General features: G+C 40.1%; 1 long non-coding RNA gene across 2 annotated transcripts; it reads left to right on the forward strand.

The window, feature by feature from the left end:
• Nucleotides 1-2,595: 2,595 nt before the first annotated feature.
• Nucleotides 2,596-13,075, forward strand: LOC119328555. 2 transcript variants are annotated; one of them, XR_005159024.1, is made up of 6 exons: nt 2,598-3,542; nt 3,637-4,512; nt 4,872-5,183; nt 12,103-12,263; nt 12,334-12,398; nt 12,500-13,075. It is a non-coding gene; the product is annotated as an uncharacterized LOC119328555 (long non-coding RNA). The 2 variants fall into 2 exon arrangements; XR_005159023.1 differs by having other exon boundaries at nt 2,596-3,542; nt 3,637-5,183.
• The last annotated feature ends 3,785 nt before the right edge of the window (nt 13,076-16,860 follow it).

Genomic DNA, 16,860 nt, shown 5'->3' on the forward strand with positions numbered 1-16,860 from the left:
GGCCACTTGTTTTGATTTTGAAGATGGAATGTGTCTCTGAGAAGAAATGATCAGAGAAAAAAGGTCAGCTTGTGTGTGGCGATGGTTTGTGCCGTGATCATGTATTTATAGGGCGCGTGTGTCATGGTAGGGTCTGAATCTTGTACAACTATCACAAAGACCAAGTGTTCCATAGACAACGCCATGAACTCCCTTGGTGTGATGTTGCTATCTGTGGTTGCAACTTGCAAGATTTGTTGCCCAGGACCATTTTTTCTCACATGGTGGAGCCATCTTTGCTGGCTAAGTGCATAATTCATCATCACAGCTGGTTGAGCTTTAACATGCGCACACGGCGGTACAAAGTTTTGGGTACAGCCCTTTAACTAGCTTGATTTGAGATAATGAATATATTTACTGACATATTGGCCCTTTTATATGCTATTATGCAGTTTTTGCGTGCCTGATTAATTTTGTATTGCGCATGTTCAGTGTTATCTTAACATGAGGTGCATTGCATCATTCCGCCATCTTACGATTTCAGGAAATCTTAGAGAAGTTACTCTGCTTCATGCACTGATTTTCCTCATCTCCCTTTCGCTGCAAGTGTCATGTGATTGACTCAAGATGACTTAACTATCACCACATCTTCTAGAAAGGTGGATCATGTAAATGTAATGCAATGATCTGAGCAAACTAGAGGTTCCATGTTCCTATTTAAACTTTTTAATTCAGGCTTCAGCTGATACAAAAACTCGTATTTCCGCTTAGATTCTACTATAGGCTTGGAGTTAGGAACCTTGGGGGTTGGCCAAGCAGTACTACTGCTATTTAGGTTAAGACTTAAAAAACACCAATTACTTACATACATAAATACAGCTATGTTTCTACCACTAGTCTAGGGTGTTTAAATTCCACAGGATTTTGTCAAACTTCCCAATGGCTCTGTATGCATGCACCCCAATCCTGTGCTTATTACCATACCACTATAGGGTTTACTGGTCACATGGCTTCAGGTGATACTCTTCATGAAGGATCAACGGTTAAGATCCGAACATAAGTTTAAACCTTGCCAAGTAATTTGTCATTGATGTGGTTTGTTGTGCTTAAGCATTTTTCTGTTGAGAAGCTAAAACAATGTGTTCTTGTTATGGTTTAGGAGGGAACGGACTGAAGATAAACACATCGTATTATCAGATCTAGGCTTTTTGTATTTGGAATGCTATTCTATGGATGAAATGAGGATATTCCTTGGTTGTGAATCTGATGTATATCTGGTAGGTGAGCAAATGGTCCATGACTTACGCGTAGTAATCACTGACAGTAGTTGGTGAGCAAACAAGGCCATGAGTCTATCCATGCATTGTTGGCTACAATGGAGGCAATGTGATTTAAATTGGATAGTACTGGGCCAATTTGCAGTTGGCGCATGCACTCGTGGTCCTTGCAGAGGTCCTAGCTGAGATGTGGTGGTTAGATGGTTGGATACGTACATACTGCAGAATTAGGTTACTTAGGATGTTCCGCAGGGGCTTCCTTGGATGATGAAGCTCATTTTTCTTATTTGAAACTTATGAAGGTCAGTCACTTCATGAGCTTCTCAGTGGTATACTAGCAAATATCAGTACTGCAGCATGTAGGCTCCAGATTTTGTAGGAGGTTTACAGAAGCAGCACCTTTTGTTAATTGTGTATAAAGAATTGGATCTGCTGGTTTGGTACAGATTTTGCCGACGTTAATCCAGTTAGGAAGGTCTTTCTTGATTCAAGCAACTTGCTTACAATTTCATACATCATTTGGTATTGGAACTCACTTCTCTGATGGCATCCATACATAAAAGAATATTGTAGACTCTAAAACAGTGCTCCCTCCTTCCCATGGTATAATGTTATTACAACCTAGTAGTAACAATATAGTTTCTTTTCGTTTGTTTCGCCTTCACTGTATAGACTCTAAAACGTGTGTCTTCTTGGTGTTATCTTGTAGTACAAAATGACATGGATTTAGATGCATTTGAGAATGAGAAAAAAAAAGTAGTAGATATTGTTTCAATGTGGTAAGCTTGATCCTTGTATTCGAAATCACAATGTGATTATTCTTACATGCATCCATCTGTACATCCACGGGACAATTGGAAAAAATCTGCACAGAAGTGTGCTCCAAAAGTACGTCCGGGAAAAAAAAGATGGAAGGTGAAAAAAGAAAGAAGCTGCCAGATCTTCGTTTTTCAGGAGCTGTGCACAATGAATTGCTGGTTAAGTCCGCTGGGTGGTTGCATCACTCTGCTTGGGCGGTGGCAAGTCGTCACTATGGAGCTGAGGAGTGCCCTCTCAACATCTTGGGAGGCCTCTCTCCTTAGCAAACACATCACATACTCCACCATTGTTGTATCACAAGGCAGCGTGATCCCCCCATCGCTTGTGAACCCAAACTCCTCCTGAGACATCCTCAGGAGCTCCTCGAAGACCGTTGTGCGGAGGCACACCAGGGGGATCTCGAACCGCCTCCCGTCAGAAGAGTAGACAACGAAGTGGCCCTTGCCTGCAACTGAGCTGCATGACGGGTGGATATCCTTGTCTGATGTTGCGAACCTTCTTCGCCCAATGGCGCCAATGCCCTGCCACTTCTTGGAAAGTTGAGCTAGCTTCCTGGAGCTGATCATGGTTGCTTGTTTTGTTTCAAGGAGATGGGCTGTGACTCTGAGATGGAATAATCAGAGAAAAAAGTCGGTCTGTGTGTGTGTGTTGATGGTTTGTTCCATGATCATATATTTATAGTGGGCAGGTCTGGTGGGAAATCTGCATCTTCGTTTCCACAACTATCACAGATAGCAAATCGTCAGGGGACAAGACCATGAACTCCCTTGGTGGGATGTTCCTATTTGTACGTGGTTGCAACTTTGAAGGACTGAATGCATAGGACCACTGCCTCTCACACTGTCAGGAACCTGACCTTGGGCAACGCCAGTGACTTTAGTCCCACCTCGGATATGGGAGGAGGCTAGGAGCTCCTTATAAGGGAGAGTGCCACACTCCCTTCAGGCCGTCTTTTGGGATGTTGTGGGCTTTCTGCTTATAGTGGAGTGTCCGATGCGCACCGGAAACGTGGGTGTCAGGAACCTGACCTTGGGCAACGCCAGTGACTTTAGTCCCACCTCGGATATGGGAGGAGGCTAGGAGCTCCTTATAAGGGAGAGTGCGACACTCCCTTCAGGCCGGTCTTTTGGGATGTTGTGGGCTTTCTGCTTATAGTGGAGTGTCCGATGCGCACCGAAAACGTCCGAGCATATGCCGATGGACCGGGAGCTGGGCCTGGGTTGCTAACACACACATGGTGGAGCCATCTTTGATAGCTTGGTACGTGACTGAGAACCACAGTGGGTTGAGCTGTAAAGATAGCTGTACGAGACACTATCTTGTTTACTGAGAATTGTGCTTGAAGCAACATATCTTGGATAATAAAAATATTTACCAACTTGCTGCCCCTTCCGTGCGTTATTATGCAGCTTTTGTTTGTCCGTTAATTTTGTATTCCACCTGGCTCAAGGAGAATCCAAAACTGAGGTCTACCGTTCTCCCATATTATGATTTTGAGAAATTTTACAGAAGCCTTTTATGTTGCTTTTGCTGATTTTCCTCCTGCCCCTTTTTGTTTCAGGTGCTATGTGATTGGCTCAAGATGATTCAGCTATCATCACATTTTCTAGAACGGTGCAGTGTGTAATATAGAATTGTGCCAACAGTTCCGTGTGATTTTGTTTTGACACCAGTTAGCAAAGCAGCAAGGCCATCATAAATGTGGTCATGCGATGTTGGCTATAACAGAGGCAATGATTTGAACTGGATATCGGTGGGTCGACATGCAGTTAGTGCATCGGGGTCCTTGTGGAGGCCAAAGTGGTTAGATGATTTGCGACGTACGTAGTACGATAGGCAGTGGTGCCATGTTGGGCAGAAGCATTATTCAGACAATTACTCAAGTTTGAGCTTTCGTCAACACGGAGGGGACATTTAGGACAGCGTCAGCTGGAGAGCCACCATCAAGTGGGTTCCTTGGGATGTTTCGTGCGACCTTCCGAAGCTTACAACATGTCCATGGCCGTGGTACTGAGTACTGATCCGTGCGGTAGCTGAAAGACATGAGGGCGGGGGAGCATTGTAGGGCCTAGAGAGTTAAGAAGCAGCTTCCTTTGTTACGCATTAATTTGGTTAGGAAGGTCTTGGTTGGTTCAAGCAGCTTGGTGGACAATTCAATACGGCTGTTGTACCTTGTGGCCCGGCCAAATTGATTTCCAGCACCAATTCTGTTAGGAAGGTCTTGGTTGTGACGCGGTGCCCTCATTTCCTTGCTTCTTCCTGCCATCCCTAACAGGCCTACAGAAATAGTGCAGCTAACCTGGTTATCATCTCAACCAAATTCGTGGACAACTGGAGATCATTTGGTACTAGCGCCAATTCTTTTGTCAATCGTTTGATCTCATTTTGTGCTGAAACAGGCTTCTTGATGGCATCTAGTGACGCACTTAGCGAATTCGTGAGTTGGCATATATAGTTTGTACTTTCTTACGCTTTATTTTGCATCGGAATTCGAGATTAAATCATATGCGAAGACTGGACGTCCAGATGCAGCAGTCAGAATGATGAAAAAAGCTTGTTATGGCTCTTGTTTCGTAATGTACTTCCATTTCTGCTCTTTGCTTTTGTGTCTAAACTTTTGGCTTGAAGGCCAAGATTCTGTTGAACCTGCTGTGGCTGGTTTCATTCCAACAATATGAGACCCAGCAGGCTACTCCCTGATGATCTAAAAATATATAGATATTAAAGATAAATTTCCCGTCTTTATAATTTTTCCTTTTGAGAAACTCACAGTGGTTTTCATTCATTTCCGAGCAGGTTACGGTCATGTAAAGCAGAATTACGCTGAAGCAGCTGTGTGGTGACGGAGGATTTCCCATGGCTGCAGGCTATTACCTATTAGACAGCATGTCTGTTCGGTGTAAGCTGGGGAGGGGTCTGATTCTGGGAGAATCTTGCAAAAGAACTGGCCCATGATCCTTTTACACATTGATATGCTGACGTGATAGTAATCACATGAGCCATGAACTAAGATGATTGACAGCTCTGGAGCACACATCTGATCAGCAGAGCATACAGGTGCAACCTTGCAAGCACACTCTTGACCAAATACTGCTCCTGGATGCAAAGGTATTTATTTCTTTTTACACGGGTTCAAGTCCCTTCTACACAATGCGGTAAAAATGGGTATTCCAGTGCGGTGGGCCATATATATATGTCATCAAAGCACGGCACCTCAAAGCGGAAATTGCTTTCAGCTCCCGGGCATGAAGCCCAGATTTTAAATTATTCAGAAAACTTCTAAGTTTCAATTTTTTTAAAGAATACATAGATATGGATGTATACTACTTGTTTGTAAAATTTCTCGGTGAAATACCATTTTTGCGAACCACAAAAAGAGATCATGGATTTCTAACAGATGTACTATTCATCATAAAAGTACTCTCTAAACGCTCTTATATTTCTTTACGAAGGGAGCACATGATTTTTTTTTTGTGTAGACCACATCAAAACGTATCTCATCATGAATTTTAGAAAACCTATAATTTTATCATATTTATAATTGTTACAGGTACATTGATTTGGATTTAAAATCAAAGAAATTACAAAGTAACTCCTATGACAAAGATTAATTTGTATGTTCACGGGTCAGTCCAGTTACAGATTAATTTGTATATGGCCTGGCCCAGGCTTTGTATATGGCCCACCCTAGGCAGATTTGGGCTCCAAATAGTATAGTACGCTACACTCTGACTGACTGTGTAAGGGAAATTGTTGGGCGCTGCTATAGTTCGTCTGTTACGAGCTGTATGCATGCTTCGGTCGCAACGCACGGATATGGGCTGGCTCAATACAGCGGCAGCTCACGTTACAGTGCTTATCTATCTGGCTCACCCATCCCTGAAACAAAAATCTATATGGCTCACCCACAAATGGACACATACGTAGGCATGTAGGCACACACACTATTTGCTTCCTTTTTTATTTTCTTTTTTATATTTCAAATATTCTAAATACATATACTTCCAATTAATTTATTTAAAATTAACATTTGCAGTGCATTCGGAAAATGTTAAAACGGCGTGAATTTTTTGTTCCTGCAATTTTGAAAAATGTCCGTGCCATTAAAAAAGACGTTTATGACATTTATAAAAATGTTACCGTGTTTTTAAAAAAATCATGACACTTTAAAAGTTATATAATGTGAAAAAATGTACGTGCAAGTTAAAAAGATGTTTCGCACTATTCTAAAAAGTGTGTGGCTTTAAGAAAATGTTTAAGAAAATCTTCACACGGTCCAAAAATATATTCATGACATTTTAAAATTATGTTACTATGATGTAAATATGTTCAGGTGATATAAAAAAAGTACCAAACAACAACAATAACAATAACAAAGTCTTTAGTTCCAAACAAGTTGAGGCAGGCTTGAGCTGAAACACATAAAATCTCGCAAATAACTCATGGTTGGGGTACATGGATAACCAGTCTATCCATGACTAGTTCTTTGGTGATATTCTAGTCCTTCATATCTCCTTTTATGGACTCCTCTCATGTTAACTTTGGTCTACTCCGACCCCTTTTGACATCATTAGCACGCTTTATCTATCCTCTATGCACTGAAGTTTCTGAAGGTCTGTGCTGAATATACCCAAGCCATCTCATACAATGTTTGACAAGCTTCTTTTTAGTCGGTGCTATCCCAACTCTATCTCGCACATTATCATTCTGGATCCAATCACTCCTTTGTGTGGTCACGGATACCATCTCAATATGCGCATTTCCGCTGCAACTAACTGTTGAGCGTGCCGTCTTTTAGTCGGCCAACACTCGATGACGTACAACATTGTGGGTCGACTGCCGTCCTATAAAATCTGTTTTTTTTTACCTTTTGTGACACTCTTTTATCACATCATTTTATAAAACCTGCCTTTTACCTTTTATGGCACTCTCTGTCACAGAGAACGGCAGAAGCTTAGCGCCACTTCATCCATGCGGCTTTGATTTGATGGCTCACATCCTCATCGATAACAACATCCTTCTGCGACGTTGATCCCAAATATCCAAATGTGTCCTTCTAAAGTATCACCTGCCATCAAAACTAACCTCCGCCTCGTGCCTCGTAGTACTAAAACTGCACCACATGTACTTGGTATTAGTTCTACTAAGTCTTAAACCTTTCAATTTTAAGGTTTGTCTCCATAGCTCTAACTTCTTGTTAACCCTCGTCCGATATCATCGACTAGCATCACATCATCCACAAAGAGCATACACCATGATATATCTCCTTGTATATCCCTTGTGACTTCATCCATCACCAATGCAAAATGATAAGGGCATAAAGCTACCCTTTGGTATAGTCCTATTTTAATCGGAAAGTCATCAGTGTCCTTGTTCGAACATTTGTCACAACATTATTTTACATGTTGATGAGGATAACAAACTATGTTGGGACTTTGTGTTTCTCCAAGGCCCACCACATGCAGTGGCAGAGACAGGGGGACCAGCAGGGGCCCTGGCCCCCCCTAACATCCCTAATTTGCTATTAGTTTGAAGATGAACAGTGTAGAAATTAGGAACAAATACATGCATCAGTGTAGTTTGGCCCCTGTAATTAGAAATTTGAATCATTTGGCCCCCTAATCTTAATTTCTTGGCTCCGCCGCTGACCACATGACATTCCGTAGTATCTTATCATAGGTCTTCTCCAAGTCAATGAACACCATATACATGTCCTTCTTTTGCTCCCTATATCTCTTCATAAGTTATCGAACCAGGAAAATGGCTTCCATGGTTGACCTCTCAGGCATGAAACCAAACTGATTTTTGGCCACACTTGTTATTCTTCTTAAGCGGTGCTCAATGACTCTCTCCCATAGCTTCATTATATGGCTCGTCAGCTTAATTTCATGGTAATTAATACAACTTTGAACACCCCCTTTGTTCTTGAACATTGGTAGGCATCTTATTTTCCAAACATGAGGTTGAAAAGCTTAGTTAGCCATAATATCACTATGTCTTCGAGGGCCCATCGCATTGCCTCCTTTCATCCTTTTTAAAGGCTTCCTGACCTCAAACTCCTAGATTCGCCGCAAAAAATGCCTTCTGGTATCATCAAAGAGTCGTACAATTCAATGGTAGAGCTCTCATTCTCTACATTGAATAGCTTGTCAAAGTATTCTTGCTATCTATGCTTAATCTCATGGTCGGTCACCGGGAGTTCATCTGCTTCGTCCTTGATGCATTTGACTTGGTCAAAATCCCCCATCTTTCTCTCTCGGATCTTGGCTTATCTTATAGACGTCCTTTTTGTCTTCCCTGGTGTCTAAGAGTTGGTAGAGGTCCTCATACACCCGACCCCTTGCTCCACTCATATCTCGCTTTGCGGCCTTCTTTGCCACCTTGTACTTCTCTATATTGTCTGCACTCCTATTCAGGTGCAACTGAAACAATTATTCTTCTCATTAGTAGCCTTTTGGACATCATCGTTTCACCATCAAGTATCTTTAGCTTTGCTTCTACTTCCCCCGTGCACTCCAAACTCCTCTGAAACCACTTAATGCAAGTCGTCATCTTCAACCGCATATTGTCTACATCACCTCCTTCCTTCCAAGGGCCCTCCTTAATGACCCTCTTATTCAAAGCCTAAGTTGTCTCCCCCTTAAACTTCCACCGCTATGTTCTAGCTATTTTGGTATGCTTATCCCACCGGAAATGAATCCGAAAGCGATCATCAGCCATCACAAGCTATGCTGAAGGACAACACTCTCTCCGGGTATCACCTTACAATCTAGGAAAGCACGTTTGTCTTCTCTTCTTGAGAGGATGAAATTAGTCTGGCTAGAGTGTTGACCACTACTAAAAGTCACTAGATGTGATTCACTCTTTTTAAGAGGGTGTTAGCTACGATCATTTCATAGGTTAGAGCAAAGCTTAGGATATCTTCTCCTTCTTAATTCGTGATGCCCTAGCCAAAGCCTCCATACACCCCTTTCAAAGTATGTGTTAGATGTACCCACATGGCCATTGAGGTTTTTTCCTATGAAGAACTTCTCGCCAACAGGTACACTCCTAATCATGAATTCTCCTATGAAGAACTTCTCGCCTACAGGTACACTCCTAATCATGTCCTTCAGGCCTTCCTAGAACTCCCTCTTAGTTTTCTCACCGTGGCCTACTTGCGGGGCATATGCGCTGAGAACTAAGTCCTCGCTTGACCAGAATAATCTGGTCCCCATGCCTCTTGACGTCTACCACTCCATACTCGAGGCTCTTGTTAATCAAGATGCCTACTCCATTTCTGTTTTGCAACTGTCTCCGTGTACCATAGCTTGAAGCCGGTATCCTCCACCTCATCTGCCTTCCGTTCCCTCCATTTGGTTTCTTGGACACAAAGGATATCAACATCTCTCCTCACCACTCTATCGACTAGCCCCCGTAGGACCCTACGCTCCAGCTACCTAAGCAGGTCCTCCTAGGCTCAGATAACTTCCTTTACCTATCGCACTTGTCGAGTATGCGAAGACCCTTACTCATTTTTTGCTACGCCCCGGCATCGATGTAGCACACCACTAAGGATGCGATGACCTGATCCTTGCTCACTTGTCACCGTATCCGGATCAACATATGGTGTGCCACCAAGGGGGTGACGGCCTGGCCCTTGCCCATTTGACACCACACCCAGGTTCCGATATGGCGCGTCGCTGAGAGGGTTAAGCCCCAACGATGTTCTTCTAGGTTTTATCTCCATAAGAGTGGCTGGAATTTGACGTTGGCTTGCCAAGTCTATCACAACCCTCCTTAACCAGGGTTTTGTACCATCCAGAAATTTTTCTACGTGTATTTGAAAATGTTAACATTTGTTTTAAAAAAATACTAAAACATGTATTTGACAAAACGTTCATCATGTATTTGAGAAATGTTCAATGTGTATAAAAAATGTTATGTGTGTCTACAAAAAAATTGGCAACGTGTATCGACAAAATTTGACATGTATTTGGAAAAATAAATGAAAAATAAAATAAAAAAAGAAAAAAAATGAAGAAAATCGATTAAAAAGCACATAAAGACAAAGAAAAAAACACAGAAGGTTCCAGTCTGAAATGGTTCCTAGAACCTTCATAAAACGCTCCATGGGATAGCGTTGGGCTGGCCCGTTTAGTGGAGCATCAGAGGCCAGGCTAGGCTACATCTCATAATGAGTGAGATATCGTCTTGGCTGTGCAGTTCCAGCCGATATGTCACACAGCGATTATTTATCACCTAAATCAAATCAAGTCATCAGAGATGTCTTGCTGAAGGTTCAAAATAATTGGGCTGGCCCGTTTGCTCGCGCTAAATAGAACCTTTGCAAACCCGCTCCAGGGGATAGTGTTGGGCTGGCCCGTTTAGTGGAGAGTCAGAGGCCATGCGAGGCTACATCTCATCATGAGCGAGATATCGTCTTGGCTGTGCAGTGCCAGCCGAAATGTCGAGCAAAGATGTCTGGCCGCACGGGATATCAGGCGCGCTACTAACCACTACAACCACGTTACACTTGTGGTTAGTACTAGGGGCGCGACCTGCTTTATGCCATTTGAGCCGTTTTCTTTCTTTCTCAGATATCGTAGATTTTTGTATTTTCTTTCTGTTTTGTTTGATTTTCTTTGTTTTATTTTGATACGTTTTCCTTCTCCATTTTTTCATTTTTTTTGCATTTTGTTTCTTTGTTTATTTAATTTTATTTTCTCTTTTCTGTATTTTGTTTATATTTTTGGTTTTCTTTGCTCTTTTGGTTATTATTCTACATTTTTTGTACATGTCAACAATATTTTTCAAATACAAGTCTAACATTTCTTCTTCATTTTTTCATTTTTCTTATGTTTGTTTTCGTTTTCACTCTACATTTTCATATATGTCAAAAACATTTTTTAATAAGTGATAAGCATTATTTGTATACATATTCAACATTGTCAGAATGCTTATTCAACATTTTTCAAATACATGTTCAACATTTTTTCTAAATACTCATTAAACATTTTTTTAATATTTATTAAACATTTTGAAATACTTGTTCAATATTTTTTAAATACTTATTCAACATTTTTCAAATACTCTTTCAACAATTTTTTTCAAATACATGTTCAACATTATTAAAATACTCATTCAACCATTTCTAATACTTATTTAACATTTTTAAATACTTGTTCAACATTTTTAATACTTATTCAACATTTTCAAATACGTGTTCACCATTTTTCAAATACTCGTTTAACAATTTTTAGTACTTATTCAACATTTGTCAAATACTTGTTCAACATTTTTATTACTTATTCAAATAAATTCCAATACTTGTTTAAGATTTTTCAAATACTTTTTCAACATTTTTTCTATACTTTTCCAACATTTTTCAAATACTTGTTCAAATCATCCAAATGTATTTTTGAAGAGTGTTGTGTGTGTGTGTGTGTGTGTGTGTATATGGTCGCGCTATTCGTCACCCTGGGTAAGGGATAGTTATTCTTCACCCCCCTCCATTTTACCATCAATACACCGTAATTTTACATTCCGTAAGTTTTGTTTAATTTCCGACGCAAAAAGGGACCATAAGAAAATATATAATTGCCGTAAAAAATATTTTATGTTATGTAAAATTACAAACATAAAAACATAGTCTAAAATACACATAAACTGTAAATTTTCTTGTTTTATGACCTATATTTTTATTTTCTTATGTCAAATTTTACGTAGTGAATCAATAGGAATATAACTATTTGAATTCGAAATGTAATTTAATTATGAAATGATCGTAAGATTACCTCGGATGAAGAATAACTTATATATATATATATATATATATATATATATATATATATATATATATATATATAGGAAAATGGGTTAGTACTCCTAGGAGTACATACTCTCATCTTTAAACCGCATGCACACACGTCCTAGCAGGTAACAGACGCCTGCCCGTTTAGTCTTTGTTTAATTATATTTAATCTAATTAAACAATTCGATACGGACTCAATTATCTCCCTGACTCAAACAACTCCCGTGACAATAGGTATTTTCGTTACCCATTAATACCTAGCTAGCCAGGCCGACTCGACCGACGTCGGCGCTCACCGGCGGAATCAATCATTGGTGATCTCCGGTGGATTTAATCCACAAGATACATCAGCGTGCAGCTCATCTTATGGCCATCGAAGCACATCCTACTGAGAGGTGAGCTGATCGTTAATTAATTGATCTATCGGGCGGCAATGAGCTAATCATTTCCTTCACATGCATCTAGCACTCAACCGGCTGATGGATCAGAGAGCACGGCACAACCGGACTTGAGGTTGATTGAAATCTAAGGTCAACGATCTGTTCTTGAACTTTTTGTGCATGCCGATTCCACGGCTAGATCTGCAACATATTTCTATCCATTGATCATAATCCTCTTGCTTTGCTTCCAGATCTGAAATAAGAATATACGGTCCCTTTGAGGAGATGGGTCTCATCGTTCGCTGACATTAATTCTGTGAACGGAAGAATATTTGTGTGGTCTATGTTTGTCACTGGAGGCATGCGGCTTAGGGCGTCTAGAACGGAAGAATCAATTCAGTGGCTTCTGGTGGTCAGTTGAGGGTGGCAACATCATGCGTGGTGTGCTTGTCGATCTCCAACGTATTCTCACGGTCATATGGCCAGCGGCACCCAGCTAGCCGTAAACTGATTACTGGCATACTTCTTAATTACTTCTGCTAGTGGATAAATGATCAAATGTACCCAGCTGTTGTTTCGTCTTGGGAAATTGGTATACCTAGCAAAAGGAACAGTAGCTCCGGTTGCTAATTTACTGTGTAGAAACTACTAATTTTATTAAAGCTAGAGGATCCTACCTGTTTAGTTGTCGAAGAGTACACTACCTTGCTTCCTTTATGTTAGTATCAGTTTACTGAACTTGCTGCTTTAATTTTCTATTTGTAAAAGGGCATATGCACTTCCCTCTTCAACGAGTGCTTCATTTTGCTTTGCAGAAGCCTTATGTGCTTGATGCTATATAAAAAGAATTTAATACCCCCAATGTTTTATCTGGTTTCTTACTCTTTTACCTATACTATTGTTTGCTCAGTGCCATACAAATTGTACATGTTTTATTTTTGCTGAATCTTCTTTTTGAATGGAGTATACCTTTTTTTTTGTTATCTTCATTCTGAATACTCCTTAGTTTGTTGTTAATTATATTTCTAAGTGAAGCATATTAATAACAATAGTATATGTTCCTTTACCCAAAAAAGAGTCACAATATGTGGTATATACCCCATTAAAAAAGTATATACTAATTAAAAAAGTATATGCTTCCAGACCAAAATAGTAGTAGTATATACTACAATTTAAAAATGTACGTACTCAGCTACAAAAAAAATTATATGGTCCATACCGAAAAAAGTAGTATATATTTGTCGTGCACAAATAGTACATACTTGTATGTAGAAAAAGCTCTATAAACTACAATGCAGATAGCAGTATATACACTGATGTGAAAAAAAAAGAGTTCTTCCATAAGAAGTGGTATATACTCACATAAAAAAGTATATGCTTCCGGACCAAAAAAGGAGTATATAGTACAATATAAAAAACAAGTATATACTTATACTCACATAAAAAAGTAGTGATGCTCCTTACCAAAAAAAATTAGTATATATTGGCCATGCACAAATAGTACATATACTTTCCACACAACAAAAAAAACATACTACACATACTTTGCATGTAGAAAAACCTCTATATACTACAATTCAAATAGCAGTATATATACCCTACAAAAACAGAGTACGATCTTTCATAAGACGTGGTATATACTCACGTGCAAAAAATAGTATATATTAGCCATGCATATATTTTTTATATAAAAGTGTTGAACTACTAGGCTCGTGGTAAGACTTGAACGAGCGCAACCTTATCCATTTAGAAGGATCCCTCAAATATCTCTGTTTGTTCACGCATGCATGCAATTAAAAATCATTTATTAGCCGGTGCAATAATCAGTAAATAGATCTAACAGCCGATCTAACAACCGCTAGCCTGTTTAGTCTATAGGAGTACATACACTTGGGAGTATAAAACATGAGTATATATATATATATATATATAGGGTCGTGCTATTCGTCACCCTGGGTGAAAAATATTTATTTTTCACTCCCCTTTATTTTATCATCAATGCCCCGTAATTTTACGTTCCATAAGTTTTGTCTTATTTTCGACGTAAAAAGAGACCGTAAGAAAATATATAATCGTTGTAAAAAATATTTTATGTTATGTAAAATTACAAATGTAAAAACATAGTGTAAAATACACATAAACTACAAATTTTCTTGGCTTATGATCTATATTTTTATTTTCTTGTGCCAAATTTTACGTAGTGAATCAATAGGAATGTAACTATTTAAATTGCAAACGTAATTTAATTATGAAATGATCGTAAGATTACCTTGGGTGAAGAATAACTTATTCTGCATCCTGAGTGATGAATAGTAACATTATATATATATATATATATATATATATATATATATATATATATATATATATATATATATATATATAGACACACACACACGTAAACAATATTCTGATCACAACCTGAACTGCTTGAGTAACGCGCCTGAACTTTCCTCTGTACAAACCCGACCTTCGGGCTATCTTCTCAACCGTGGCTTCCCTCATGAATTATTCTTGTTAGTCGTGTTCTATATGATGTTAGTGTAATCTAGAAATATTTTTTAGCAACATAATTTTTTTCATGAAAATGGTTGTATCCTCTTGAGAGTACGTACTCCCGCTCCTCATATACCACATAGATGAATCTTTTATACCTCTTTATTATTTTTAATATACTTCATTATTAACTACTAGATACCTTAAAATGATTTTAATGAAAAAAATTATGTGAATCTACATATTTTTAAAGGTTTACATATATACTGATTTGTTCGTATGTGAGAAAGGTATATTGCAAAAAAGTACGTCAAAAATGATATTTTTTTCCACAAAACTCGTATTGGGGCATCCTAAAATATTTAATGAAGTATATTGAGAATGATATAAAGATATAATTAATGCGTCTACAGGGTATGTTGAAGATGGGAGTACATACTCCCGGGAGTATAGAAAATCAGTCCTATATATATATTCTGAATATTTTAAATTATAAATAAATACAAAACTAAAGCAAAAAAACAAAAATAGAAAACAGAAGAAAAAACAGGCCATGGCCTCCTACGCGGCTGGGCCGGCCCATCTTGGCCACCACCGACGCGGGGCTTCCCCCGGTGCTCGCTTAAAGCGAGAAATAGGGGTGCCCGAAATGTCGACCTTTGTTCTAGACAGGGTTTCCGGGGTTTTTCTCTGTCAGCTTTTTTCTGGTTTTTATCGCTTTACTTCGGTTTTCCTCTAGTTTCTCTATTTCTTTCTGTTTTGTTCTGGTTGTATAGTATTTTTCTTTTTTCTATCCCTTTAATTTCATAAATATAACTATTATGCATACATGAACACATATGATGAACATTCTGTTTCATGTATATGGTTATCGTTTTCAAATCCATGATTTCTTGAAAAAAACACGTCAACTTGTTTATTACATGAATATTTTTGAAACACGTGATGAACAATTTATTGCACATATGAACATTCTTATGTACGTACATGAATGTTTTGACAACTTATTTGTTATCGCATTACTCAGAAAAATATTTAAAAAAATCCCAAGATTATATTTAGAAAATATAAGAGGGCCTTATGGCATTTGCCTTACTGCTTTCAATGCATAATAACGCACCAAAGGCCCACCAACACCCCTCCCTTCGCTTCCCGCCCGTCGTCCAACTGTCCACATTCATGCTGCTGTAGAGCACATCGTTTCACATTAAAAACGGCTCAGAGCGGACGCGACCTCTCACCGCCTTCGTCATTGAAGGTGCCCCGGTTGAGGGCGCCGCCCGCTGCACGTCCGGCTGAACACGCCTCCTCGTTGCATTCAAACGCCTCCATTACACCCGCGTGGAAGCCGAGAAACCTACTCTGGCCACACGTCCGTTCACGAGCGGGCTGGCATTAAACGCAATGCCGAGCAGGCTCCTCTCGTCTGCTCTTTATTTAAACAAGGCCAGACGCTAGGTAAGAATTGCACCACTCCGCCGCTCTCCATCTCCTCCTTCCACCATTTTCTCCAATCATTCAATGGCATCCGACAAGCTAGAAGAGCAGTTCTCCGGCATAAAAGCCGGCTGGGTGACCTGCCGAGCCCGTCTGATACGAGCTAGGCAGCTCGCTGCTCCACCTCCAAGCCCGACGGAGCAACTCGCAGCTCCAAGCCAGCTCGAGGAGGAGTGTCAAGTTGCTCCAGTCTGCCACGGCGGCATGGGCATCGTCGCTGTCGTCGATGACGCCGCGTTGTATCGCGCCTCCAGTGCCTACGATTGCGCCATTCGCCGTCGATGTGCGCGTAGCCGTGCCATGCATGCGGAGAAAGAAGCCGGCTTGTGCGGATGTCGACGAGGTGGCAGCCAACACGTCTACACCCGCCGCTATCATCGAGGAGAAGTAGAACACGGGAGGCCGCTGCCGCTTGTATCCCATGGAGGCCATCGCCGACACGTCGCTAGCTTGTGCAACCGGTGATCTATCCGGTCTTTATCTCAGATCATCTAGGGCACACCCGTCGGGGCTCCACGGAAGCTGTTGGGAAACGCAGTAATTTCAAAAAAATCCTACGGGCACGCAAGATCATGGTGATGCATAGCAACGAGAGGGGAGAGTATCGTCTACGTACCCT

Source organism: Triticum dicoccoides, chromosome 7A (assembly GCF_002162155.2).
Source record: "Triticum dicoccoides isolate Atlit2015 ecotype Zavitan chromosome 7A, WEW_v2.0, whole genome shotgun sequence".
Lineage (NCBI taxonomy): Eukaryota > Viridiplantae > Streptophyta > Magnoliopsida > Poales > Poaceae > Triticum > Triticum dicoccoides.